The sequence below is a fragment of the Thamnophis sirtalis genome, unplaced genomic scaffold (assembly GCF_051295495.1).
Source record: "Thamnophis sirtalis isolate CommonGarterSnake01/CBP01778 unplaced genomic scaffold, rThaSir2_p1.2 scaffold_14, whole genome shotgun sequence".
In the NCBI taxonomy this organism is placed as follows: domain Eukaryota; kingdom Metazoa; phylum Chordata; class Lepidosauria; order Squamata; family Natricidae; genus Thamnophis; species Thamnophis sirtalis.
Genome location: NW_028261394.1, coordinates 39456651 through 39483263, shown reverse-complemented (window position 1 = coordinate 39483263; position 26613 = coordinate 39456651). Strand labels below are relative to the sequence as shown.

The window sequence follows — 26613 nt, the reverse complement described above, 5'->3', positions numbered from 1 at the left end:
GACCTTCATATATATTTTTAAAAAATGCAATTATAACTCCAGATGCACTTGAGCTGTCAATAATGGCAGATAAAGGGACATTGTCAAAACCAAAGCAAAAGAAATCAGTACTTCTTAAACTTATTAGAGAGAGAGAAAGTTCAATTATTTACAGTTGATACTGGCAGTAATTTGTTTTTTGTATAAATACAAATTGAAGATCTCTCTCTCTCTCTCTCTCTCTCTCTCTGTGTGTGTGTGTGTGTGTGTTTGTGTTTGTTTGTGTGTATGTGTGTGTGTGAGAAAGAGGGAGGGAGGGAGGGAGGGAGGGAGGGAGGGAGAGAGAGAGAGAGAGAGAGAGAGAGAGAGAGAGAGAGAGAGAGAGAGAGAGAGAGAGAGAGAGAGAGAGAGAGAGAGAGAGAGAGAGAGAGAGAGATTGTTGGTTCCTGACAACTGTCTGTAGTCCCTGCAGTTTTCCTGGCAAGATTTTGGAAGTGGTTTGCTATTGTATGCTTCCCAGGGCTGAGAGAGAGTGATCAGCCGAACGATAACCTTGTGTCTAAGCAGAACTAGAACTCACAGTTTCCTGCTTTTTAGACTGATGCTTAAACAAAACTAACCTCCCTTTCATCCCTTTCTTTGCTGTGACAATTCGTCTCATTGCAACTCATATTCTATTGTGTTTGGTATTCAATGGTTTAAACTTTTAGTTTCTTTCATGACTTCTTTTATTACTATTTCATTCTGTGTTTGATTCTGGATCCCTAAATCATACATTTGATTTTTAGTCTTTGGAACAAGAATATCAATTAAGTAAAACTGTCCGTTCTGTTTCTATTGGGATTTGGGCTTCAGCTCAGCTTAGATTACTTAGAGGAAATGCTTCTCCACTATTTTGAGATGAAAGTCATTTCTAGATATTTGAAGAGCCATCATGCAAGAATGAAGGAGCAGAAAATTGGATGGGACCATTGTTCTTAAATTAAAAGCATATTAAGCTGAAGATTAGCAAGAAGTTCTTAAAGATGCAAACCAGAGAACGAGTTGGTTCAGAAGGTGGAGGACTCTTCTTTAATAATGTTTTTAAGCAAAGTTGTGAAGCTTTGTGCAGTGTTGAGACTTCCCTCTCAGAATAGAATAGAATAATTGGCCAAGTGTGATTGGACACACAAGGAATTTGTCTTTGGTGCATATCCTCTTGGTATACATAAGGAGAATAAAATACATTCATCAATAATAAAATGATACTACATTTAGTGATAGTCAAAGTTACTAATAAACTATCAAATCGTATTAGGAAACAAATAAAAACAATACAAATTGAAAGAATCCGTGACCCGACAAATGTGCGCACGACAAAAGCGCGCCGACAAAACCGCATTGCTAAAACCGCGATGTCATCAATGCGACGACAACAGCGCGCTGACAGAAGCGCGATTTAAGTTAAGGTAAGGGTTAGGTTTAGGGTTAGGTTTAGGGTTAGGTTTAGGGTTAGGTTTAGGGTTAGGGTTAGGGTTAGGGTTAGGGTTAAGTTTAGGGTTAGGGTTAGGTTTACAGCACGCTTCTCTCGTCGCGCTGTTGTCGCCGTGCTTCAGCGGTCATTCATCAGTGCGCTTTAGAACTTGCGGTTTTGTCACCGCGGTTTAGTCAGGCGCGCTTTTGTCGTACGCCCTTTTGTCGGTGAACCGAAAGAATCAAGCAACATGGTTATAGTCATAAGTTGGAAGAGATAGCTACTAGTAAGGAAGAGAAGAATAATAGTAATACAGTCTTAGTAAATTATTTGACAGGGTTGAGGGAATTATTTGTTTAGCAGCGTGATGGTGTTCGCGGGGGCGGGGGGCTGTCCTTGTGTCTTGTTCTGGTGTGCAGTGCCCTATAAGCGTCCTTTTGAGGGCAAAAGTTGAAACAATTTATGTCCAGGATGCGAGGGGTCTGTAGATATTTTCAAAGCCCTCTTTTTGACTTGTGCAGTATACAGGTCCTCAGTGGAAGATAGGTTGGTAGCTCTACCATTCATCTCTACTAGAGGATGAATCAGTTAAATCAGCTGCACGTACAGATAAAATACAGAATCAGGCATGTTGTATCTGAATGTAGGATGTCCAAATGCAAAAAAAGACATAGAGTCCCTGCCACGAATTGTTTCCCAACCTGGTTGCCTATTCTGAGACAATGGAAGGCACCAGAGACACCAAGCTACATTAGAATATAATTTCTTTTGGCAGAGTTGAGATGCTGAGCAGGAGTGTAAAACTGCTAAAATCCCCTCTTCTGCACATTTTAGGAAAGGGAGAGAATTTCACTTCTTCACATGATGATACGGAGGAATCAATATTTTATAGGAAACATTTCAATATTGTGTTTCTTCTCTTTGGCAACATAGCTGGAAAAGGATCACAGAAATGTCATTCCAGAATCATTTGCAGATTTTCTCCGATGAATACCACTTGATTTTGCCTGCATGATTACAGTTCCTTCTCTTGTGATTGGCTGCACGGATTGCGTACGGCTCCTCGGATTGGATGCTCTCAGTAGCTATCCAATGCCCTACAAAGGGCAGGATGAATGACAAGTTGAATACACAATTTAACATTTCTGAAATGTTGGATACTTAGTCATCCAATTAGGAGGGCAAACAATAGGACATAACTCATAAAAAGAACAAACTCAGCATAAATTGTGAACTTCTATATGCATTTCTCTTTCTCTCTCTCTCCCTATCTCTATATATACTATACCATATATATTTATATGCATGTGTATGTTTGTCTAAATATGTGTGGAGAGAGAGAAGGAGAAGGAGAAAGATAGAGAGGGAGAGAGGGAGGGAGATAGAGAGAGGATTTATCTCTTCCATCAACACTTTTCATTTTGTTCTTTGAATGGAATGTCTCCTATAATTAACGAAGATTATGAACTGCAGATTTCAATGCAAGACACATCTGAGTTAAACAAATTACAAAGAAGAAAAAAGTTCACCGACTACATAATGAATTTTTTTTTTTAAAAAAAAAAGTTCATATGGCTGCAAGTAAAGATTTGGAGGTTGTGCTGAACTCAGCTCAAAGGAGGTACATTTAGCACTGCAAAATTTCCAATCAAAGTACTGCTTCTGCCTTTTTTGAGAGCTAATTGGTGCAACAGCAGTGAACCACCCTGTTACTCTGTGTGAACAAACAACGTGGGAACTGGATTGTACAGGTTTTTTATGTATTTGGGTGCAGAAGTAAAAATTACATGGTTAAAAAAACCTTATTAATCATTGGGTATGCTAGGGCTGCTGTGGAAAAGAATAATGGGGAGGAAAACTTTTCTTTGTGTTCTCTTTTATCCCAATAGAGTTAATCCAGTTCATTTAGAGACCGTTCCAAATTACAATAATACTGAAAAAAAAAGACTTACAACTTTTTCAACCTTTACGACCGTTGCAGCATTCCCACAACCAGATCTAACCAAATAGGCATTAGAGACCTCCAGCTACTAACTGCGTAACGGTTAACTTAGGTCTTCCCTGCTTTAATCCAATTAGTAATTATTCTGTTTTCACAGATGGGAACATTGAGACGGAGTGATTAAGCAGCCGGCTTTCAACTCTGCTCTGAATTGGGATTCTGTGTGAAATTTGGTCTCTGGATCCGTGTATACAGACTACTAAGATCAAAGATTCTATATGTCCCAGGTAAGAAAATGCTACTGTGTATTATTGTGCTAATTTAGAAAGCAGAGGTGGGTTGCTGCTGGTTCGGTCCAGATCGGCCGAACTGGTAGTAGTGTTGGTGGGAGGCTCCACCCACCTGCCCGGACGCTCTTGTGCAGAAGCGTCACCCACACGTGAGAGTGCTCGAAGGAGCATGCCCAAACCAGTAGTAAAAAAATTAGCAACCCACCTCTGCTAGAAAGGTTTTTTACAACTGCTTAATACACAGAAAAGGGACGTGGCTCAGCGGCTAAGACACAGAGCTTGTCGATCAGAAAGGTTGGCAGTTCGGCACTTTGAATCCCTAGCGCCACATAATGGAGTGAGTTCCCATTACTTGTCCCGGCTTCTGCCAACCTAGCAGTTTGAAAGCAGGTAAAAAATGCAAGTAGAAAAATAGGAACCACCTTTGGTGGGAAGGTAACAGCGTTCCGTGCGCCTTCAGAGTTTAGTCATGCTGGCCACACGACCATGGAGATGTCTTCGGGCAGCGCTGGCTCTTTGGCTTTGAAACGGAGATGAGCACTGCCCCCTAGAGTTGGGAATAGCTAGCACATATGTGCGAGGGGAACCTTTACCTTAATACACAGAAATACAGAATTAATTTTCTGGGGCTGTTATATTCAATGCTGGGGCAAAGGCTGAAGGAAGAGAAAGTTAGCCTCTGAGGAGTATTTTTAATCTTACTTCTTAAGAAAATAAAGTGTACTCAAAGAGAGAAACTACGAGATTATTTTTTTCATATCATCTTTCCCTTTTGATGTAAAGTGCCTCCCTCTTTTGTGACGTTTACTCTACTAGTAAATGTTCAGAGTAAATGTTAATGTTGGCCTGGACAGCAAGACAAATGAATGCTGATTTCCAGATGGTTTTCAGATGGCATTACTTGTGTTTATGTATGTATATTAGGCATGAACTATATGCATATATATATGCATTAGATGAATGGATAGATAGATTTTCCCTTTGTTTGAAAAAGTTTGGAAACTTTAAGATGTCGATAACAAAAGCACAACATTCTTACTCATCTCTACCAAGCCATGAAGTAAAAAAGATGTTAAAACTCTAGAAAGAGTGCAGAGAAGAGCAACAAAGATGATTAGGGGACAGGAGGGTAAAACATATGAAGAATTGTTGCAGGAACTGAGTCTAGTTTAATGAAAAGAAGGATCAGGGGAGACATGATAGCAGTGTTCGGATATCCCAGGGGCTGCTACAAAGAAGAGGGAGTCAAACTATTTTCCAAGGCACCTGAGGGTAGGACAAGAAGCAATGGGTGGAAACTAATCAAGGAGAGAAGCAACTCAGAAGGGAGGAGAAATTTCCTTATAGTTAGAACAATTAATCAGTGGAACAGAAGTTGCCTCCAGAAGTTGTGGATGTTCCAACACTGGAAATCTTTAAAGAAGATGTTGGATAACCATTTGTCTGAAGTGGTGTAGCATTTCCTGCCTAAGCAGGGGGTTGGAGTAGAAGATCTCCAAGGTCCCTTCCAACTCTGTAATTCTATATTCAATTTAATGCTATAAAATATGCCCATTAAACACGAGAACCCCTCAGAAAAAAGAGAGTTGGGAATTCTAATTTATGATTTATAAACATTTATTACCAGCTTTTCATTATTGCTGCCTTTCAGTGCATAGAGATTGAAGCTCAGATCTTTAAGGACTCAAACAAAATGGATGTCAGTTCCATTTCTCCCTTATTCAATTTTATTTAGAAAAGGCTATTTTGGATAATTTCTTTTATTGAAATAACAAACCATCCATAAGACATACATCCTTTGCATGTTTAAAAAAGTGATTTGAAAGTTCTCTGGCCTTGCTTATATGAACATTATGTTTTCCTGGCAGTTTCAGAAAGAGAGAGTGGGTGGGGGAAACCCTGTATTTTTTGACTTAGTTAAAAACGAAATGAGGGATGTCCCTCACAAAATGATCCAACGGCCTAATAAAAAAAGCAATGAAGTAGGTGTGTGAGAAATAGTCCTTGTTAAAACAACTTTTCACCCATATCCACAAAGATTCTGTGCACAAGAATAATTCTAGACATCCCCCACCCTCCATATGCACAAAGAAACTTATCTCGCAAGCAGTGGTGGGATTCAAATCATTTAACAACTGGTTCTTTGCCCTAATGACCAATGGGTAGGTGGGGCTTGGTGTATGTGACTGGGTGGGCATGGCCAACTCAGCGTCACTCACGTCAATGGGCGCTTCGCATTAGCTGTTACTATGTCATAAGGGTTAACCGCAGAGGCAGTTTCTGTATGCAGGGCAATAAAGATCAGGCTAGAAACAACACCAGAATGTTTCCTTCCTGCCTTCCTTACAGGATTAGCCCTGTAAAGTGGGAAAAATCAAAAGGAGATTTCTTCCAACAACCGGTTCTCTAAACTACTTAGAAAGTTAACAACCGGTTCTCCCAAATAGGTGCGGACTGGATGAATCCCACCACTGCTCACAAATATGAATATTGTGGAGGGAAGAGTTGTAAATTATAACTCTATCCATACTCACAACTAAAATTGCTATCCTGGCAAAGAGATACTGTAAATAACTCCATTAGTAAAACAATCAAGAGGCAAACGGATGACTTGAGCAGAGATGGAAAACATTACAGAAATTGGGTATGTCTAGTCTAGTGAAAAGAAGGACTAGGGGTGACATGATAGCAGTGCTCCAACATTTGAAGGGCTGCCACAAAAAAAGACAGACAATCTATTTTCCAAAGCCCCAAGAGGTAAGACAAGAAACGGAAACTAATCAAGGAGAGAAGCAACCTTGAATTAACAGTTAAAACAATCAACCAGTGGAATGGCCCTCCTTTTAAGTTGTGGATGCTCCATCACTGGAGGCTTTTAAGAAGAAAATTGAAAGAATGAAAAGGGATCCCATCCCTCCCTAATAACAGATTGATATCATGCCATCAGCTCTTCCCTTCTATAGGTTTACGGAATAGGTAAAACCGTTCCCCTGGAATTCCAAATTAATACTCCTTCAAAACTTATCCAAAACTTCCAAAAAGAAGCTTCAAAGTTCTTTTCCTTCCATCTGCAATTTACTATCTATATTTAACTATATGTGTACAGATTGTAAAGGAGGCATAAATTCATCTCAGTTGGGTGATAACAGCACACTTAGAGGAATCACAGGAATCAACCATAATTACTTAAATGACACTTCTTGCAAAATATTAATCTTTGTGCAAATGGTCCCCTTTTAAACAGATTGTGGAGATATATATACATACATACATACATACATACATACATACATACATACATGCACACACCTAAAGTTTTGTCTATCTTAGTTTTCTATGCTGTAGTATTAATTCTATTCGAGCCATATCAGAACGATGTGTGAGAAATAAAAGCGAGAAAACTGTAACCGTTAAAAGTCTTGCTCTTTGTTTCTTGGTGACCTCGGCAATCTTTTTAGTAAGCTATGGTTCACTAAACTGGCACACAGCAGCATTTCTGCAGTGGAAAAATCATAAACCAGATGGAAGCTTTACATTTTTTGTTTAGTTTTTAAGAGCAGTTTTTTTTTATAACATCGCTTAAAATCATTCTGATGCATCGTTCTGTTTACACTTAAGACTTTGTAGCTAAGATGTTTACACTGCAGAGAATGTTTTAAGATATTTTATAGTTATGATATTTAGATAATTGGCAAGAAAAAAGATAGTTTGTTGAGATTACAGTGATGTTGGTAACTGTGAAGTAACTTATGAGACTCAATAAATATGTCCAGTTCAGTGGAAAGTACAAACTCGGTTAAAAGAAAACAACACAAGAGGGAATGTCTTTTTAGTGAAATCATTTCCTTTTCTTAATCAAAAGATGACAACCCCACTTTAGAATTCCCATCTGTAACACACTATCCCAACATATCTATTTATCTACTGTGAGATTTTAGGTTTTTTTTTTTTTAAAAAAAAGATATAATTGTTACAGTTAAATATGTTGGTGAAGTGTTTTTTTTTTAAAAGTCTCCTGTTGAGTTATGTGCCAAAATGGACAAAGTCAATTCTTTGTGGGATACCTAAAAAAATGATGAAAAGCTGGCCTGCCTAACTTCTGTTTTAAGCGCTTCATTTTCATATGAATGCCATTTCAACGTTTTAATGAAGAATGTGTTTCTTCTGAGCATCTGGTTTCGGGGCTTTTCTTAATGCATTAATCAAAAACAATAACTTCTTTTAACTTTTGTAAAGTGCTCTGAGGAGAAGTATGAAATAATCTGTGTGTGGGCTTCCAATGTTGGGAATGCAAACATTTCACAATAAACACGAGTAAATGAAAGTTCTTGGCCAGATACGCTGAAAGATAGTACATGTTGGGTTAATTAATGCCTACCCCATTAAAATAAACCTTGCTTTCAAGATCTGACCAATAAAAATCATTAGTATATTTGGATCAGATGTGCTGAAGGATGATTTTTTTTAAAAAAAAATGCATATGTTAAAGTCTTGCAGGGAGAATTGTCCTTGAAAAACCTAAAACCAAATTAAAGTCAAAGCATTCCATTACCTCTGCATCCTCTTTGTGTTTTCAATATAGTGATATGATGAATTATTCCAGTTTTATCTGCTCTTCCTGGAATTGATTTAGTATTGATAGCCTTAAATTTATCATTTTAAATGTGCAAATCGCAGTTATGCAGGCAGCAAGTTATGTAGTTTCAGGCATTGTTCTCCTCCAGAACGCACTATCTGAGTATATCTATAATCAAATTACTCCTCTGTTGTATTTTTTAATCAAAAAAGGGTTTATCTTTCCTGATCTTGAGTATAACCATTTTAGTGGTAATCTTATGTTTTTAAAAAGTGTTCTGAGCTGGCTGTGAAATTGTCCGTAAAACTAAGCCTTCACTTTATTTACACATTTTCTCTTTTTCGTTGTCTAATTAATTTACTTTTAACTGATCTACATAAAAATAGAGAATTTGCATTAACCTACTAATGCCACACTAGCTGAATGGTGTCAGAAGTGTTCATAACATGTTCAATTAAAGATACTCAAGTTAAACACCCTTGTAACACAACCACTAGTCTGGTTATTTTCAGAAATAGTTGACCCACAGCAATAAAAACGACAAACTTATGGGTTATAAATGCCACACACCCATAAATTTCCCCTTAGAATGGTAAATAAGGGAAATCCACTTGTAAGAAGGGACAAAGTGTGATCTGATGATACAGCTTAGATGGGGTTAATTCTACAACCTACATGCCCCTTGGATATGTCCCTTAATCCATCCATCCTCAACCTTCTTTTCAGATGTCTCAAAGATGCTTTTTCAAAAGGCAACTGAGCTGTTTTTTCTTTGAGGAAGAAGAAGAGAAAGGCATTTTGCTTTTCATCCAAGAAGCTTCATCAGTTTCTGGCAGGATGGTGGGGGCGATGGAAGGATTAGTTTGGAGAGAATGGGAGGATCATATTTCTTTGCAGTCATCTGGTTGTTAGTACTCTCCCTGAGAGCTCTTGAGGCTACTTGGTGGTTCATCTGTGAATTATGACCGTTTTCACACTTACGAACATTGCAGCATCCCCATGGCCAAAATTGAGATGCTTGGCAATTGACTTCTATTTATGACAGTGGCATTGTTCTGGGATCATGTGATCCTCTTTTACGACCTTCTGACAAGCAAAGTCAATGAGGAAGCCAGATCCACTTTACAACTGTGATACTAACTTAACAAGTACAGTGATTCACTTAACAACTGCAGCAAGAAAGGTTGTAAAAAAAGAAAGGTTGTAAAATGGAGCAAAACCTACTTAACAACTGTCTCGCTTAGTAACAGAAACATTTGTGATCATAGGTCAAGGACTACCTGTCTTCATATACAGTCCAATATAGCTTGAATTTCCAATCCAAAATTGTGTTGTCCAGTAACCATTTATACTTTTTATTTTTATTGATTTAGGCTCAAACTGTTGACCAGTATTTCAGATCTCCTTTTATCTAGCAGGGACTGCTCTTGTGATTTTTTTGACTCAAGTATTTCTCTTGAAACACTATATGAATATTCTGAGAATGAAACACCGCCTAGGAATGAGTTTATTTATTTACTTTAAAGATTTGTACGGCTGTCCATCTTAAAACACAACTCAGGGCAGCTTTGCAAAGATTAAAACATTTGTAAATCTCAGCAGAGAACGAGTTAAAATATTAAATATGAAATGACTTTCTGAAACAATTTTGGACCATACAAACAAGCCATTATGTTTAACAACTATTCAGATGATAAGAAGCTCATATGGTTGAGAAAGGAATTTGGCTAGGTATAAAATACATGATTATAGAGTAGCTAGATTTTATTGTTATGGTCATTTATGTTTTCTTTAAAATAAATAATAGGATATTTTAGAATGAGAAGAGAATAAGACTGAAGACAATGGCACCTTTGTGTCCAAGAAACTGAACAATGAATTGTCTTTCTTTGGACAATCAATCACTTGAAACTTGCAGGAACAGTGCTTTGCCAAAAATAAAACAGAACTTTCTCCAAGCTTATGATCAAATTTTAACCATCTTATTGCAAGCTTATTTAGAAAACCAATAAAAATGTACTTGTACTTTGTTTGAATATGATGCTTGTTTTAATAAGAATATTGTGATAATATAAACAGCATAACACCATCACTACAGATTTTAGGTTTTCTGAAGTGAGTGCCTTATATCATAGGATTTGAAGGGTTTATTCATAGGTTTATATTTAAAATCAAAAGGTCACCATCTACAATTCATTTTTAGACAGCAGAAAAGTTTATTCCACTAACTGGTCTAAAGTAATTGGTTTGTAGTTTGCAACCAATGTCAGGTGGAGAAATAAACTGTAGCGAAGCACAAATAATAGGTAGGAAACCGTAAGAACTAATCCAGATTCAATACATTGTGGTATTGATAAAAATAGTTTGAAATTCTCCCAATGTTGAACCCTGATGATATGTAAAGATTTCATTGAGGGACTGGTGATATTTTTAGAAGAAAAAGCAATGTGCTTTTCCTTAACTAGGTTTCTTCTTTTTTTTAATTGAAAATTTTGAAAAAAAAAAAACTTTTACAAATATTTACCTCCATCCCCCTGTCTCGCCCAGGCCAACTGGGTGAGACAGGATCTTTGGCCCTTCCTTATCAACACAAATGGAACCAGAATTTCTGTTGCTAAGGAAGGCAGGAAGGTTGAGTGAGTTGCTTCTGATTTTGAAACCTTTTTTTTTGTCTTGGTTGTTAAGTGAATCATTGCACTCTTTAAATGAATCACATGGTTGTTGAGTGAATCTGGCTTTGTCATTGACTTTACTTGTTGGAATCTGGCTGGGAAGGTCACAAAGGGTGATCACATGACTTGGGACATGGCAGCATGCTGGTTGCCAAGTGCTGAAACTTTGATCATGTGACCATGGGGATGCTGCAGTGATTGTAGGCGTGTGGACTAGTCATAAGTCATATTCTTCAGTGCCGTTGTAACTTTGTATGTTCACTAAACAAGTGGTTGTAAATCTAAGGTTACCCATATGGCCCTTGCCCCCGAGCTTACAATAAAACAAATGATGTGACAGAAAGGAGAAATAGAATAGAGGTGATAAACATCTTATCCCCCAGGGTGAGGTTGACTCCAATTCTCCTGACCTTCCACAAGAGCTAAAATACCTATCTCTGCCAGTTGGCTTGGGGTTCCAAGAGGGGAGCGTTCACATTAATATTATCTATGAATAACAGATTCCACCTCCCCATGGATCTTCCTACTTCCTTCCCTTCTCCCCAAGGTTTTGCATTTTTATCATTGAATATAATGATGAACGTTCAATGTTCAATAAATCTTCAATGTTAAAATAAAAAATATTGTATGTTTATTTGTATTTTAACATTGAAGGAGAAGATTTGCAGCTCAGGGTTAAAACGAAGGGTCCTTGGTGCCCTCCGAACTTGGTTGTTTTCTTGCAGACGTTTCATTAGCCAAAATAGGTAACCCCATCAACTTGAAAACTACTATTGAGGAAGTGATCTAGTTTGTGTAATGAAACATCTGCAAGAAAAGAACCAAGCTCAGAGAGCACAAGGACCCCTCTTTTTAACATTGTATGCTGCCTAGAGTTATCCTGTGACAAGATGGGCAGCCAATAAATGTATTAAATAAACAAATTAATAGAAGAACCTTTCAGTGATATGACGTGAAGACACCTTCCATAGCTGGTGCTTTCATTGAACTGGTCTGATTTCAGCTCCCGGTGTTCCTAATCACTGTAGTCCATGTCCAGCCTATCTCAGAATTCTGGGAGTTCTTGCTGAATTCAGCAAATTCCCAGATTTGGGAAGGATTCCAAATTAGGGCAGCTCTGCTTTGCCAGTCCCCATCAGCTTTGCATCCAAGTGTCGAGTCCCTGAGAACATTGTTTTCAAAATGGCAGAGGTGTTAAAGCTTTCCTTTTTTCCCCCCAATGTCAGATTTGGCAAGTGATTAAAGTCATAAAAGTCGCTAATAACCCTCCTGTGGGAACTAAACAACGGTAAAAAATGGAGGTCTGAAAAAAAACCGTCCACTGTATATGAACAATAAGTATTGGTTGTTTCTCTTTAAAGCATCTTTAAAGCATTGCATTCATTTTGGGTTGCGTGGTTCCCACTGATTTGAACAGCAGTAGAGTAGCTAAGATTCCTCCCCTCTAATACATACCTTTGAAATACTATTGACAAAAATAGAGGTCTTTTTGAGAGCTAAAAGTCAGAGCATGTAGAGCTAATTCCCAGCCTCTTTTATTCTCCTTTATTATGAGTGTGGTTGGTGAGTACTTTCATGGATGCAAAATTCCTGATAGCAGATGGCTCTTTAACACAATCCATTGGGTTGGAGGCAAAGCTAGATACATTTGGACTGGAAATAACTCTCTGTTGAAAAGGAAATTTTGAGGATAATCAACCCTCCGATAATGCCTATATTTCTGCTTCTCAATGGGTCACAGAGAGGGAAGCAACTCTCCCTTGATGGCCTTATTGGGCAACGCTTACTGAGCTAAACCTCCTGCTCATTATTTAAAGAGAAAAAGGCTCATAATTGAATGAATATGGGAGAAGTGACATCATTTAAGGACAATAGGCCTCTGATCTCCTTGTCATAATTCCCCTTATTTATTTATTTAGTGTATGATGAGAACATGACAGAAGAGGAGTAAACATATACACACAATCCACATAATTATATATACAAAAACATTTACGGGGCCTCATAACTGGATGTACAATTCAGCTATCCAGGCGATTGTCTTTAGTGTTGCTTCCTGCAGATTTTCTAGGAAAGCAGAGAACACACGTCGTGGGGCAATCTTGCACAATAAGTTTAATAGTTTGCAAATCAGCCTCACAATCGCAACAAGGGGAATCTTTCCATCCCCGCAGAGGCACTTCTGCCAGTATTATGCCTAATTCTGTTTAATTTTGTCCAGACCAAGTGATAAAGATCAAAACCAGGTGGTTTGGTAGAGAGATCATTAATGATCAGGCCACAAGAAGGTTCCTTGGACCATTCCTTTCTCTGGTCATCCTATCTGAGAATGGATAGATCTTATGATTCTGGATGAATGTATTTTTTTTAATGTACATTGAGAGCATAGGCACTGAAGACAAATCCCTTATGTGTCCAATTACGTCCAATAAAGAATATTCTATTCTATTCTATTCCATATTTTCTATTCTATTCTATTCTATTCTATTCTATTCTATTCTATTCCATTCCATTCCATTCCATTCCATTCCATTCCATTCCATTCCATTCCATTCCATTCCACTCCACTCCACTCCACTCCACTCCACTCCACTCCACTCCACTAATAGCGGTTTTCCATGCTGGCCTATGAGATTTCAGTCTTGTGATGGGCTTTGCATCACCTTTCCAGTTGGAAAGGGAAATAAAAGAAAGTTGCCTTTAGAGTCAACACCAATTTGGCAATCCTTCAAACAGAGCTTTCCCCCCATTTCAAAATAAGGGACAAAGAAGGCTATGCAGATCCAAATAGTCTCCAGACCTCCCATAACACACACACGCACCCCTGTCTTCTGAGATGTGATTCAGGAGTAGAACACACCTTTGGTGTTTTAGAGATTCACTTTTAGTCATTGTCAACAATATTGCAGTAGAGTATGGCATAGAACCTGACAATGAAAGGTAACTTCCAGTGCTCCTTCTGCTAACACAGATGCACCATATGGACATCAAAGCTTGTGCTGGAGCTTTGATATGCAGTTTTAAGGTAATCTTTTAGCGTAAAATATTTAATGGCCTGGAAACCTTATTTTTAAATTTAACAGGTTAAAAAAATCAGCCTAACCACTTGGTGTTCTGTCAGGTCAGGTTTCTGTCATCATGTAAAGAGGGAGATTTTGTATGTACAATGGTAGGCATTTTATGTACAATGTCCATTTTTCATGATTTCCCTATTAACAGCCCTTCTGTTTGTTTGTTTGTTTGTTTGTTTGTTATTTGTTTTAATCTGGTCCTGTTTTAGGATATTTGTCCATTCTCTCCTGCCGAATTGCGTCTCCTGAACATAGTTGCATGCCACTTAGATTCAGCAATTGATCATTTTCAGATTTCCAGGTTTTTAAGCCTGCTTTTGTTGGGAACAACTGCTTTGGTGGTTTAGTAAGCAGGTGAAATCAAAAATCTCATTTCATATCTGACATTAATAACTTTCGGGGGAATGAACATTGGCGTTTATATGTGGACCCAAATCGAGTCCAATGTCCTAGTAGCACAAGGTCAGCAGACAATGCTACTAACTAGATAGGAAAATAAATCATGCATAATGCAGAAATTCTACCTTACATGTTAATTAATGTGTGCAATCAATTACTGATGTTACAATATGAGAAAGAAACTGGTTGGGAATGGGGTAATAAAAAATACCTATAGATTTATCTGCTGCTTCCCCCCCCTCCCACATTTAAACAAATAGTCTTCAAGCTCTGTGGATGCTGTGTTGAGACATGCTTTGAATAATAAGCATCATAAAATCTAATCAGATTTATAAGAGGAATTGATTGTTGTGGCAGGAAGAGAGGGTAGAAAATAAGCTGAAATTTAAGTGTTAATTTTTATGCTAATCCACAGTAGCTTCATATGAAGCAATTTTGTTCTGTGCCACAAATATAAAATTGTCCCTTGCAGAGAAATGTCAGCCTGGTAGACCTGAAAGCAGTAATTTATTAGGTATGTTTCTATTAGTATGTGTCACAGTTGTTAGCAGGCAATACACACACAATGAAGCTTCATACTTCTCCTCCAAGTCTCCGAATGTTTCAGCTCAGTGGTTAGAACGTGGGGGCATTAATACATTATCATATACAGGGTGGTCTGTGCCCTGTGGACAAAAGGCTATTTAATACAATTTAATGTCATTCGGAGAAGAAGAGGGGAGGGGAAAAAAAATAAAGACAGGGAATAAAATGGCATCTGTGTGTTTCACAGTGCACTCATGCAAAAAAGAAAAAAAAAAGGAAGAAGCAAGCCCTCAGTTTAAGAGGTATGACATTTCTGCCAAAGAGAAAGAATAAAAAAAACTGGGACAATTCTCCCCCTAACCTGTTTCCCTACTGCAGTATTTTTCTAAATGCTATTAAGTGATCGATTTACACAGGCACTTGATGATGTCATCCATAAGGAGCAGAATGCAGATGACAGCAAAATAAGGGTGACAATGACCTTGTTTTAGTATCCTTGGTACTCTGTCAGACTTACTTCCAGTGTATGGTTTCAAAGAATGTACTTTTTTTGGGGGGGGGGGGGGCACAATATCTAGTTACCGGGTAGTGAATTAATAGAGTTAAGGGGTCTGATGCAATTCTCAATATAGGTCAATTACATGCAGCAACATCTGCTCTGTCACGATCATTTGCATAGAGCATTCATATGTTAATGATGCCTCTTTTTACTCAAGTCATATATTTAAAAAAAAAACAAAATTTGCATATCAGTTTGGATCAGTATATTACAAGCAATTTATCATCTTCTCATTCTTGTTATGAGTTAAGGGGGTGGCAAATGAATGTGTGTGTGTGTGTGTCTATGACACACACACATATGCAAACACACAATATGTGCATGTGCACACATGGTCACTCTTCTTGAGTGATGGCTGCTATATTTGAGTATGCTTCTGATTTATACAAGAAACCCCCCCCCCCCTTTAGTGGGAAAGCTTCCATTTTAAAGCCGCTTAAAGCCTTATAAATCAATAATGACACAGATGGACTGGTGATAATCTATTTAGAATGCCTGATAGCAAATATTGTTGTACAGATGATTAGAGTAGTAACTGTTTTAGCAGCAAGCCTCTCCTTCTCTTTGTAAATGGTAAGTTTGAACCCACCCAAAAAACAAAAAAGTGCACTTAATGTCAGAAAACCTTCTTGCTGAGTTTGGATTGCAAAGGGGAGAAAAAAACATGGAGTGAAGAACAAAGAAGACTTCCCAGCTCCTGCCAATATAATAATATCAATTCCTGTTTCTTTAACAAAACAGGTCCTCTTAATGGAATTGTGACTTCAGGTGTAAATAGCATTAAAAGCGGCTTTTTTCCTTCCCTTTCCTGCTTCTCTTTGCCCTGATCTAGCAGAAGGAGGGAGGAAAGTAAAGTGGAGGTTGTCAGAAGTGGCAGCTGCTTGGAATCCTGATAAATATAAGCTTTTATTGATCTGATGAAAATGAACGATCCCAGTGCTGTGCAGTATTTAGCGTCTTGCCTGCCCCACGTCACCACTGGCCTTGCTTTAGGATAGATTGTCATTTCTCCTAGCCCCAGATCTGATTTCATCTTTAACCTCCCCCCCCACCCCCCCACCCCGCCGTTGAATTTCCCTTGACCTCTGCGCATTGCTGTGATTTGGTGAATTTGCTACTTTTCACTTTACATCATCCCTTTTCTTTATTTTCTTTTGTGATAGGGAAGTGGGACGCCCCCTTGGCAATCTGTCAGTGCCAAGCTCGGCTGCATCCTTTCACTGAGTGATTGCTAACCAGACTGACAGTCCTTAAAACAAGTATGCAGTTAAGCTGCTAAGGTAAGATATGCTTGCATTCTTTGCTGAATACAACCTCCCCCCCTCCCCTCCTTTCCTTGTTTCCCTGGCATATCAGGACCTCTGGATTGCTGCTTCACAATGACTCTTTCTTCATTAGGAGAAACTTCTGTCTTCCAGACAGGACTGGCAAGCGGGGGGGGGGGGGGGGGGAGTTGACTCCTGGTCTTTCAGTTGTAAAGAGGGTAGGGAAGAGACTGTAAAAATGGGCCCGTCGTGGAGATGAAATGATAGAGCAAAAACTTTCTTTCTCTAATAAAAAGAAAGCATGGAGGCCAAAGGTTTGGGGCAAAACCTTCACTTGAAATTCAACATGGTTGCTCCATCAAATCCATATCTCTAACGTGTTTTTGCAAGGTTCAAATTCACTGGGCATAGTTTAGCCTCTCAAGGATCTGGTAACTGACTTGTTGCAATGTACACACTCTTGTTCATTGTGGCCTTTAGGACTCACTGATGGAAGGAAAGTTTGTAAATGCCCACAAGTCTCAGAGGAGCACCAGAGTCGAACCATTCATGCCACTGTTGTTCATACTAGGCACTTCCCTAACTAAATGTCTGTTACCCGGTTTGTATGCAGCGAAACAATTAACTATGTCAAATTGTCTCTAGCTCTTATCAAGCCAAGGAAAACTTTTGAAATGTGATCCCATCACTGGTCTTCAGTATATTTCTGGTAGCATCATTTACTAGGGTGATCCGTAGCCACAACAGGTCCTTGCTGCTTTCCTCCTATACTCACCCAATGGCCTATTATCCAGAACTACAACTGTGGGTCTTCTGCATGTTGAGTTAATTCATTCAACCTGCAATAGACTTTCTTGGCAGGCAGGTTAAGTTTTGTAAATAGACTCTGTCTAACGCTCCTTGAGGTGTAGTAAAACCATCTACCTGTGAGTAACTCTGCTGTTAGTTTGAGTAGCTTTTGATAAACCAAATCAGAGGTGAACATTGGAAATAGCTTCCCTGAAAGCTGGAGTCAAAGTCATAAATTATTCTGCCCCATCATTTGTTCATGTAGTAAAACCATAGATCTTTGCCTGACATTACTGAAATAGAGAAAAGGGAAAGTTAAAAATAAAATGAAGCATTTAAATCTTTGCGGTGGATAACTCTTGGGTGATAATCTAACAAAGTTGATAAAAGCTGCTATCAATTATGGCTTATTACTAATTGATGAAGGTATTATTAATAAACATTAGGGTGACAATGATCTCAGGGACGTTAGATGAGTGGACTTCTAAGAAGGAAAAAAGATCAGTCGGAGAGCAGGGACCATCAGATCTTAGAATAAAACTGTTTTCATGTCCTAAAGGTAAAAGGTAAAGGTTCTCCTCGCACATGCGTGCTAGTCATTCCCAACTCTAGCCAAAGAGCCAGCGCTGTCTGAAGACGTCTCCATGGTCATGTGGCCGGCATGACTAAACACCAAAGACACACAGAACACTGTTCCCTTCCCACCAAAGGTGGTTCCTATTTTTCTACTTGCATTTTTTACCTGCTTTCAAACTGCTAGGTTGGCAGAAGCTGGGGCAAGTAACGGGAGCTCACTCCGTTACACAGCACTACGGATTCAAACCGCCAAACTGCTGACCTTTCTGATTGACAAGCTCAGCATCTTAGCCACTGAGCCACCCTTTTCATGTCTTACTGTCATCTTTATCTCCTCCTCATTCACTTGAAGCCCAAAGTCTATTCATCCTAGGTGCTGGGCTGGTGAGTTCTCAAGCGGACAAGTCCGGAAACTTCCAACTATTCCTGGCATGCCGCTTCATGGTGTTGTTTTCTGCACTGCTGTGTGTGATACACTCCTTCTTCTTAGGCACATTTCAGTCTTGAAGGAAACTAATCCCTCTTCATATACTTAACTTCAGGAAACTCGCTGGAATTAACACTAAATGATACTCCTGTATTAATTTACTAACTAGACATTAGTGGTAATTCATAATATTATCAGCAGTGTGCTTGTAAAACAATTACAGTGGTAACAGTTTATTTAACTGCACTGTGTTTTGGAGGGCAGTCTTTTAATAAGGTAAATGTTTAGCTCCCTACAGTATGCAAAACCAATGATCTCAACTGCCAATCTGCTCGGACTGAAAAATTGTTTCCATTGCTTATAAGATTTAGAGATTATGTGCCAAGCAAGGGAGGATTGTTTTATTTTTTTCCACCCTTCGGGGAAAGTAAAACATAGAATGGGAAGCAGTTCTCGAGTGGGATAAGTACTGGAAGACCTCACCATGGGAAGAGCTCCAGATCTTGGCTCACAGGAGATAACGTTCAAGAAGCAGAAACATTTCCTATAGACCTGTTTTCTTTTGCTTTGCTTTTTTCCCCAAACCACAAGACTTCATTATTATTTTGTCAATGATATGATGGGAGCGTACCACTGGTGACATTCTTTTTTTTTTACTACTGGTTCTGTGGGCGTGGCAGGGAAGGATACTGCAAAATCTCCATTTCCACCCCACTCTGGGGCCAGCCAGTGGTGGCATTTACCCGGTTTCCGAACTACTCAAAATTTCCGCTACTGCTTATCCAGAACCTGTCAGAACCTCCTGAATTTCACCCCTGAAGCGTACTACACGATTTTATTTTTAGAGATCCTGACAAAATTGTGGTCCTGTGGTTTCTGAAAATGAGTACGTACTTGGAGAAAGGTAGGAATTTTCTGGAGGAGCGACTAGATGACTTTATATAGAAATGGTTTTTTCCTAACTTATTCAGAAATGAGCACCATGCTCCTCTGATATCTAGTGAGCCTTGTTAACAAAGCCAGACAGTTTCTAAGCAGGTAAAGTCAGAAATTGTTCCCGGCTTACGACAGTTTCCTGGTTTATATAAGATGAGTCACAAACAGGGTCTTTTTCATTTAACCTGGTGGTTGGGGAAACCAAGCAGAGTGAACAGTCATGCACAACCCGGTTCCATTTAAGTCATCATGTTGGTTTATTTATTTATTTATTTTATTTATTTATAAAATTTATATGCCTCCCAATCCCAAAGGACTCTTGGCGGCTTACAAAAAAGAGAGAAAAAAAAGCGGTTTAAAATCGCAACAACCACATACATTCATTCTAATCGGGGCTGGACCTCAACAGTGGTTTTTGATGGATGCTTGCTTTACATTTTTCCACCATGAAAAGCAGAGTCCTACAAAATGGATAGTTTGTGCCTGATTTTTTTAAGCGATTCTTCATCTCTTTATTGAGACTCTACCTTTTCTCTTTAGAGCTCTTCACAGCTTACATAGAGTCTTGATCTCTCTGGTAATCCTAGAGTTGAGGTAAAGGTAAAGGTTCCCCTCACACATATATGCTAGTCATTCACAACTCTAGGGGGTGATGCTCATCTCCGTTTGAAAGCTGAAGAGCCAGCACTATCTGAAGACGTCTCCTTGGTCATGTACCACGATGAGTAAATGCCAAAGGCGCACGGAGGAGCGCTGTTACCTTCCCACCAAAGTGGTTCCTATTTTTCTACTTGCATTTTCAAATGCTTTTGAACTGCTAGATTGGCAGAAGCTGGGACAAATATTGGGAGCTCACTCATTATGCGGCCCTAGGGATTCGAATCGCTGAACTGCCAACCTTTTTGATCAACAAGGCCAGCGTCTTAGCCACTGAGCCACCGTGTCCCACACAGAGGTGAGGTAGATTTAGCTAAAAGATAGTACCAGCTATAAGCCAACTCTATGGTTAATTGAGAGCTTGAATCTAGGCCTACCTGATCCAACTCAATAGGCTATAATAATGTATATGATACCATGACTTCAAAAACAATCATGAAATGATTCCAAATGATGAAAGTAGCTTATCTTTTCCTATATCCACCCCCCCCCCCCGAAGTGCTATTTCTTACTCAATAAAGTATTTGTTCTTTCATATATTTTCTCTCATGATATTAGGGTGATGTTATTCTTATTTGGCTTCTGAGGAACCGTCAGAAGCATTTGCCCATCAAATGTGGAAAAACACCACCAAGAGGTGAAGAAATTGGGAACCTCGCTTAACATTTTGGTCAGGGCCAAGAGTCGCTCAGGTTGAAATGCAGATTTTATTTACTCACTTTTTAATCCCATCTTTCTGCTCAGAATAGCTAACAACAATGAACATAGAGACTATGTTTTTTTAAAGAAATCTAATTAAAATTAAAATTAATTAGCAGTTAAAAGCATGACAAGAGAAATGCATCTTGACAGTTTTTCTAAATATAGAGAGAATAAAGCCCACAATCCAACTCCTTAGGGACACATAGAAGAGAGCCCAAAAATATTCCTAGAGTGATAAGGAGGAAGGTGCTCCTCACATCTCAAATGGATAAACCTCTGACATTAAGAGTGTCTTCAGAAGGAAATCATTGTCAGAGTTCCAGGTAACACTCCCAACGAAAGGAGACTCCAAGGCTTGAAGTTCCTCAAAGTTCCATTTTATAAGAGATGTCATATTGGCACATCTGGGAAAACCTGAATCTGAGAGTTTTGGGATTTCCCCACCCAAAAGAAAGTCAAATATCCATCCCCAGCACCCACAAGTCCATCACATGGTCCAATCAATTCACCATCCCAACTGGAGACAACTCCCAGTCAACCCCTTCCAAGTGCAGACCGAATACCCTCAACTCCCAGAGAAAAGAATGTTGTTATGGCTAATCCTCCTCCTCTCCTTGTAATCCCCCCTCCCATTTTCCCAGGCACTAAAGCTCCAACAGTAAAGATGGCTTCCAGGGCTGATATGTTGATTGATCTTTGTGGATAGGCAGATTCATGATGGGAGAGCCAGTCCTTTAGTTACTTGGGCCTTAAATTGTATCAGACTATATTTTGCACAGCTTAGCAGCCCAGTCAAATCATTTCTGGAAATGTTTTTAAGGATAGACTCATGTCCTACACATTGTAGTAGTGAGGATGGGATGCAACCAGGATATGGATAAATATTGTCAAGTTGGACCAGTTGGGGATCAGTTGTGTCACTGATGGTATCAACCATCAGTGACACATTGTGTCCCCTGCCACAGTGCCACAGAGGACATGTGTTCTCTGCCACAGTTGCCCATCTGGGAATAGAGTGACAGCTGAAGAGCCGAGGTGGCGCAGTGGTTAGGGTGCAGAACTGGAGGCCACTTCAGCTGACTGTTATCTGCAGTTCAGCGGTTCTAATCTCACCGGCTCAGGGTTGACTCAGCCTTCCATCCTTCCGAGGTGGGTGAAATGCGGACCCAGATTGTGGGGGCGATATGCTGACTCTGTAAACCGCTTAGAGAGGGCTGAAAGCCCTATGAAGCGGTATATAAGTCTAACTGCTATTGCTATTGCTATTGAAGATCAAAGAGTAGTCCCAGACTTTTGAACCACTCACCTTGTTCCTGTTTTGTTCAATGTTCTGCAATTCTCTTTGTCTCCGTGCCATCAAATCTGCTGAGTTATGATGAATAACAACCATACCCAGCATTCCCCAATATCAACTCTCATGCTAAAACATTAGGATGCATCAAAGATTTCATTCTGTGGAACAGAAAACCATCTCAGAAACAGTTTCTTATAAGCCCCTCACATGTTTTTTCTTCATCTTTACCTGACTGTCTCCTGAACGTCCTTCCTAAGCTTACTAACATTACATGTTTTGTTGTTTGAAATGTGCAAACAAATAACGCCTTTGCTGTGCTTTTGGTGTGCCTTGAAATAAAATGTGATTAGGCATTTGAAAATGCAACTTTTCAATCAGGGCTTAATTCATCTGCAGAATCATCTTCTTACAGGCTTGAAACAAAATTGACCTTGTTGATGTAGTCTGAACGTAAGATAAATGCCTTATCCACTAACAAGCAGCAGAACAATGCAGATGTCGCAGCCAATAGCGTGTGGGGAAGAAGGGTTGGAAAGCTTTTTCTTCTGTGCCGATAAAAGTTTCAAAGCCTGTATAATCAAGAAACTGAGCAAAAAAGTAACAGCAGTGGAGATCCTCCTATCGTTCATACTGAATTTGATCCCTGCTTTACTTTCTGGTGTAATTACCAGAATGAAAAGCAAATGCACACTTCTTGCTACTAGATATTTGAGAGATGTTACAGAAGACCATGAGATAGGTAACTTCCACAATTGCCTCAAGCAATTGCCTCATTTTTATTTATTTATTTTATTTAGTTAGTTTGTCAAACATGTACAAGATAACAGGTATAAGTCTAAACATGGACATGAACAAAGGGAATGAGTATGAATAAATGGGGAGAGTAGGACAGGGACGGGAGACACGATGGTGCGCTCATGCACGCCCCCTTTACGGACCTCTTAGGAATGGGGTGAGGCCCACGGTGGACAGTTTGAGGTTGAAGCTGTGGAGGTTTGAGGATGTAACAACGGAGTTGGGTAGAACATTCCAAGCATTGACCACTGTGTTGCTGAAGTCGTATTTTCCGCAATCGAGTTTGGAGCGGTTTACCTTGAGTTTGAATCTATTGTTTACCCATGTATTATTGCGGTTGAAGCTGAAGAAGTCATTGACAAGTACAACACTGTAGAAGACAATTTTGTGTGCTATGCTTAGGGGTCAGACCATAGGCGGCGTAGTTCCAGGTTGTCCAAGCCCAAAATTTCAAGCCTGGTGGCATAAGGGGTTCTGTTGCTAGCAAAGGAGTGGAGGACTCTTCTCATGAAATACCTCTGGACACACTCAATTGTATTAATATCCAATATACAGTGTGGATTCCAGGCAGATGAGCTGTATTCGAGAATTGGTCTGGCAAAGGTTTTGTATGCCCTAGTTTGCAATACAATGTTACCGGAGAAGAAGCTTCGTAAAATTAGGTTAATGCCTTTTTGGCATTGCTGTTACAGTGAGTTCTGGGACTTGGATCATTTGAGATCAGTACTCCTAGATTCTTGACAGAGTTTTTGCCAGAGTGTGAACCAACAGACTCCGCAGAAGCCTTTAGGAATTAGACTGAGAGCCACATGTTTCAGAGTCTTGCTTTCCAACACTAAATCAGAGATGATAGAAAGAAGCAAGAGCAAATGGAGTGAGCAGACCAGATTCTTCTCCAGATTGTCTTCTCCAGAACCACCCTTGCTACTCTAACCTCTCCTATGTTAGGTGGTTTCCTTGACTTGAAGTGAGCTGAATATTTTTTGTTTTTGAAGGAAAGAAGAATATAGCTCTCTCTCTTCTGATTATAAACTCTCTGATAAAAAGTAAAAGCCCCCCCTCCTAATCTTCCTCAACATACATTCTCATGACCTCAGTAAATTCATTGTTTGCTCAGAGAGAACCTACTGTTTTGCTGAGCGATCTTGGAAGCTTCTGCCGTACTTGATATCATAGGAAGTTTATCTAAATTCTTTGTTTTGTTTTGATTGTCCTCTTTCTACCTCCTTTTCTCCCTCTGAAATTCTCTCTTTTTCTTTTTTGGTTTCTTCTTTGCCAAGTTAGAGGGACGTGGTGGCTCAGGGGCTAAGACGCTAAGCTTGTTGATCAGAAAGGTCGGCAGTTCGGCGGTTCAAATCCCTAGCACCCCATAACGGCGTGAGCCCCTCTTATTTGTCCCAGCTTCTGCCAACCTAGCAATTCAAAAGCATGCAAAAATGCAAGTAGAAAAATAGGAACCACCTTTGGTAGGAATGTAATAGTGTTCCGTGCGCCTTCGGCGTTTAGTCATGACATGACCATGGAGATGTCTTTGGACAGCACCGGTTCTTTGGCTTTGAAACAGAGAAGAGCACCGCCCACTAGAGGTGGGAATGACTAGCACATATGTGCGAGGGGAACCTTTCCCTTTTCCCTTTGCCAAGTAGTAACAGTGGGGAACTGAATATGATTGTGTCTTCCCTGAATACATCATGGAATGGAATGCTACTCGAGTTTTCACTCAACAGGAACACATCAAGTTAAACTGACTATTTTTCTATCTCATATTTATGGTATGATAGTGAGTGATATGCCCTTAATAAAAGATACCAGAATTTGTGCACCTGCTTTCTTGAAGCTCTAAAGATGGAAGAAGGGAAGGATTGCAGTTTGGCACCTTTAGAGCAATGCTCTAAGTCAGTGGTCTCCAACCTTGGCAACTTTAAGACCTGTGGACTTCAATTCCAAGAGTTCCTCAGCCAGCTTTGCTGGCTGAGGAACTCTGGGAGTTGAAGTCCACAGGTCTTAAAGTTGCCAAGGTTGGAGACCACTGCTCTAAGTAACTAGACACCTGCGTCTTTTCATTTACATACACACCAAGACACACTTGGAAGTTACAACACCAGAAAATTTGTAAATGTTCTTTCTCTTATACCTCTTAATGAGGTATTAAATTGATAGTTGATAAAGAAAAGAAATGACAAATTGCAAATTAAAGATTGAGGACTGAACATAGAACATAGAATAATAAGAGTTGGAAGAGACCTTGGTGGTCATCTAGTCCAACTCCCTGCACAAGCAGGAGAGTCTATGCCATTTCAGACAAATGGCTGTCCATTCTCTTCTTGAAAACCTCCAGAGATGGGGCACCTACAGCTTCTGTGGGCAAGCCATTCCACTGGTTTACAGATCAGCATTTATTCTTTTAGCTTTCTTTTGGTTTGCAATTATTTTATCTTTTTAATTGTGATCTTTAATAAAATTACCATAAAAAATGATGAGATGTTAAATGAAACGATATTAAAACAAATAAAAGTGGGATATAAACAAACTTCCATAGAAAGGTTAATGACAGAAGATTTAAATGCCTAGCCAAACTATATACAGTATGAATTTAGGGCGAATTAAGAAAATCCAAACAATTGTTTCAACAAAGAAGAAGGCAACTTTTAGCTTCTTGGAGATATTGCCTATATAGATTCACATGTTCCTCAAGCTAAATATGTGCAGCTTTACTCCAACAGGAAACTTTTACATTGTTTTTTTTTGAGGGGGGGAAGGGGTCTGAAGACTATGAAGAGGAATCACCCCAGACTCTAATAGATTGGGAAAGTGTCATCTCTTCCATGCCAGAAAACATCCAAGAATTCCCAAGAAAAAAGCTTAGTATTTAATTTAACAGATTAACAGAGTTGGGAGGGAGCTTGGAGATCTTGCAGCTTGGAGATCTTGCAGTCCAATGTCCTGGTCAGGCAGGAAACCCTATACCATTTGAGACAAATGGTTGTCGAATCTCTTCTTAAAAACTTCCTGATTGATAGATCTTGGTCTGTCTGGAAGTTACCCAGGGGTGGTCTTCAAAAATTTCAGCAACAGGTTCTCTGCCCAGTTGCTGGGTTGGTGTGGCCATGTTGGATGTGGCCTAGTTGGCCTCCTGCACGATGGTTTGGGGGGGATTTTTCCCTTCCCCAGGCTCCGGAGGCTTTCTTTGAGCCTCTGGGAGGGCAAAAACTGCCTCTCCTGGCTCCGGAGGCCTTCTGAAGGCTGGAAATGGGCCCGTTTCCGGCCTTCTGGAACTTCCAGGAGGCCCGTTTCCCCCCCTCCCCAAGCCTCCACATGGGCTCTGCACTTACCTCGCATCCAAAATGGGCTCTGTGGGGACTCCAGGGAGGGGAGGGGAAGGGGGGGAGGGGGGGCAGGTGGGGCCAGCCAGGGTGGGATTTGGAGGTTTTCCAAACCAGCCATAATGTTAGCTACGGGTTCTCCTGAACCCAGATGAACCGTGAAGTTGAACTGAAGTTATCCATTCTTGTTCTTCCTTCCAGACGCAACCATGTGGCTTCTTTATAACAAACCATTCTGAACATGCCCGAGAACATCCTTTTTCCCATTCTGTAGTTTTATGGTCTGTGAGCCCTAACAGATTTGATGATAATCATGCAACTCAATAAACATTAGTGATGGAATGAGATCATTTAGTATTTTACCCTGGTCCCATTAAGGATCT

The 26613-nt window shown here is 39.6% G+C and overlaps 1 protein-coding gene across 3 annotated transcripts in view; it reads left to right on the top strand.

Moving 5' to 3' along the window:
- Nucleotides 1–3542: 3542 nt before the first annotated feature.
- The window catches only part of ZNF536 (zinc finger protein 536), a 328547-nt gene continuing 305476 nt past the window's right edge, over nucleotides 3543–26613 (top strand). For all 3 annotated transcript variants that reach the window (XM_087729574.1, XM_087729576.1, XM_087729575.1), the window contains exons 1-2: nucleotides 3543–3661; nucleotides 16630–16746. The gene's annotated coding sequence lies outside the window, so the exon portion shown is untranslated. The remainder of the gene's footprint in view (nucleotides 3662–16629; nucleotides 16747–26613) is intronic.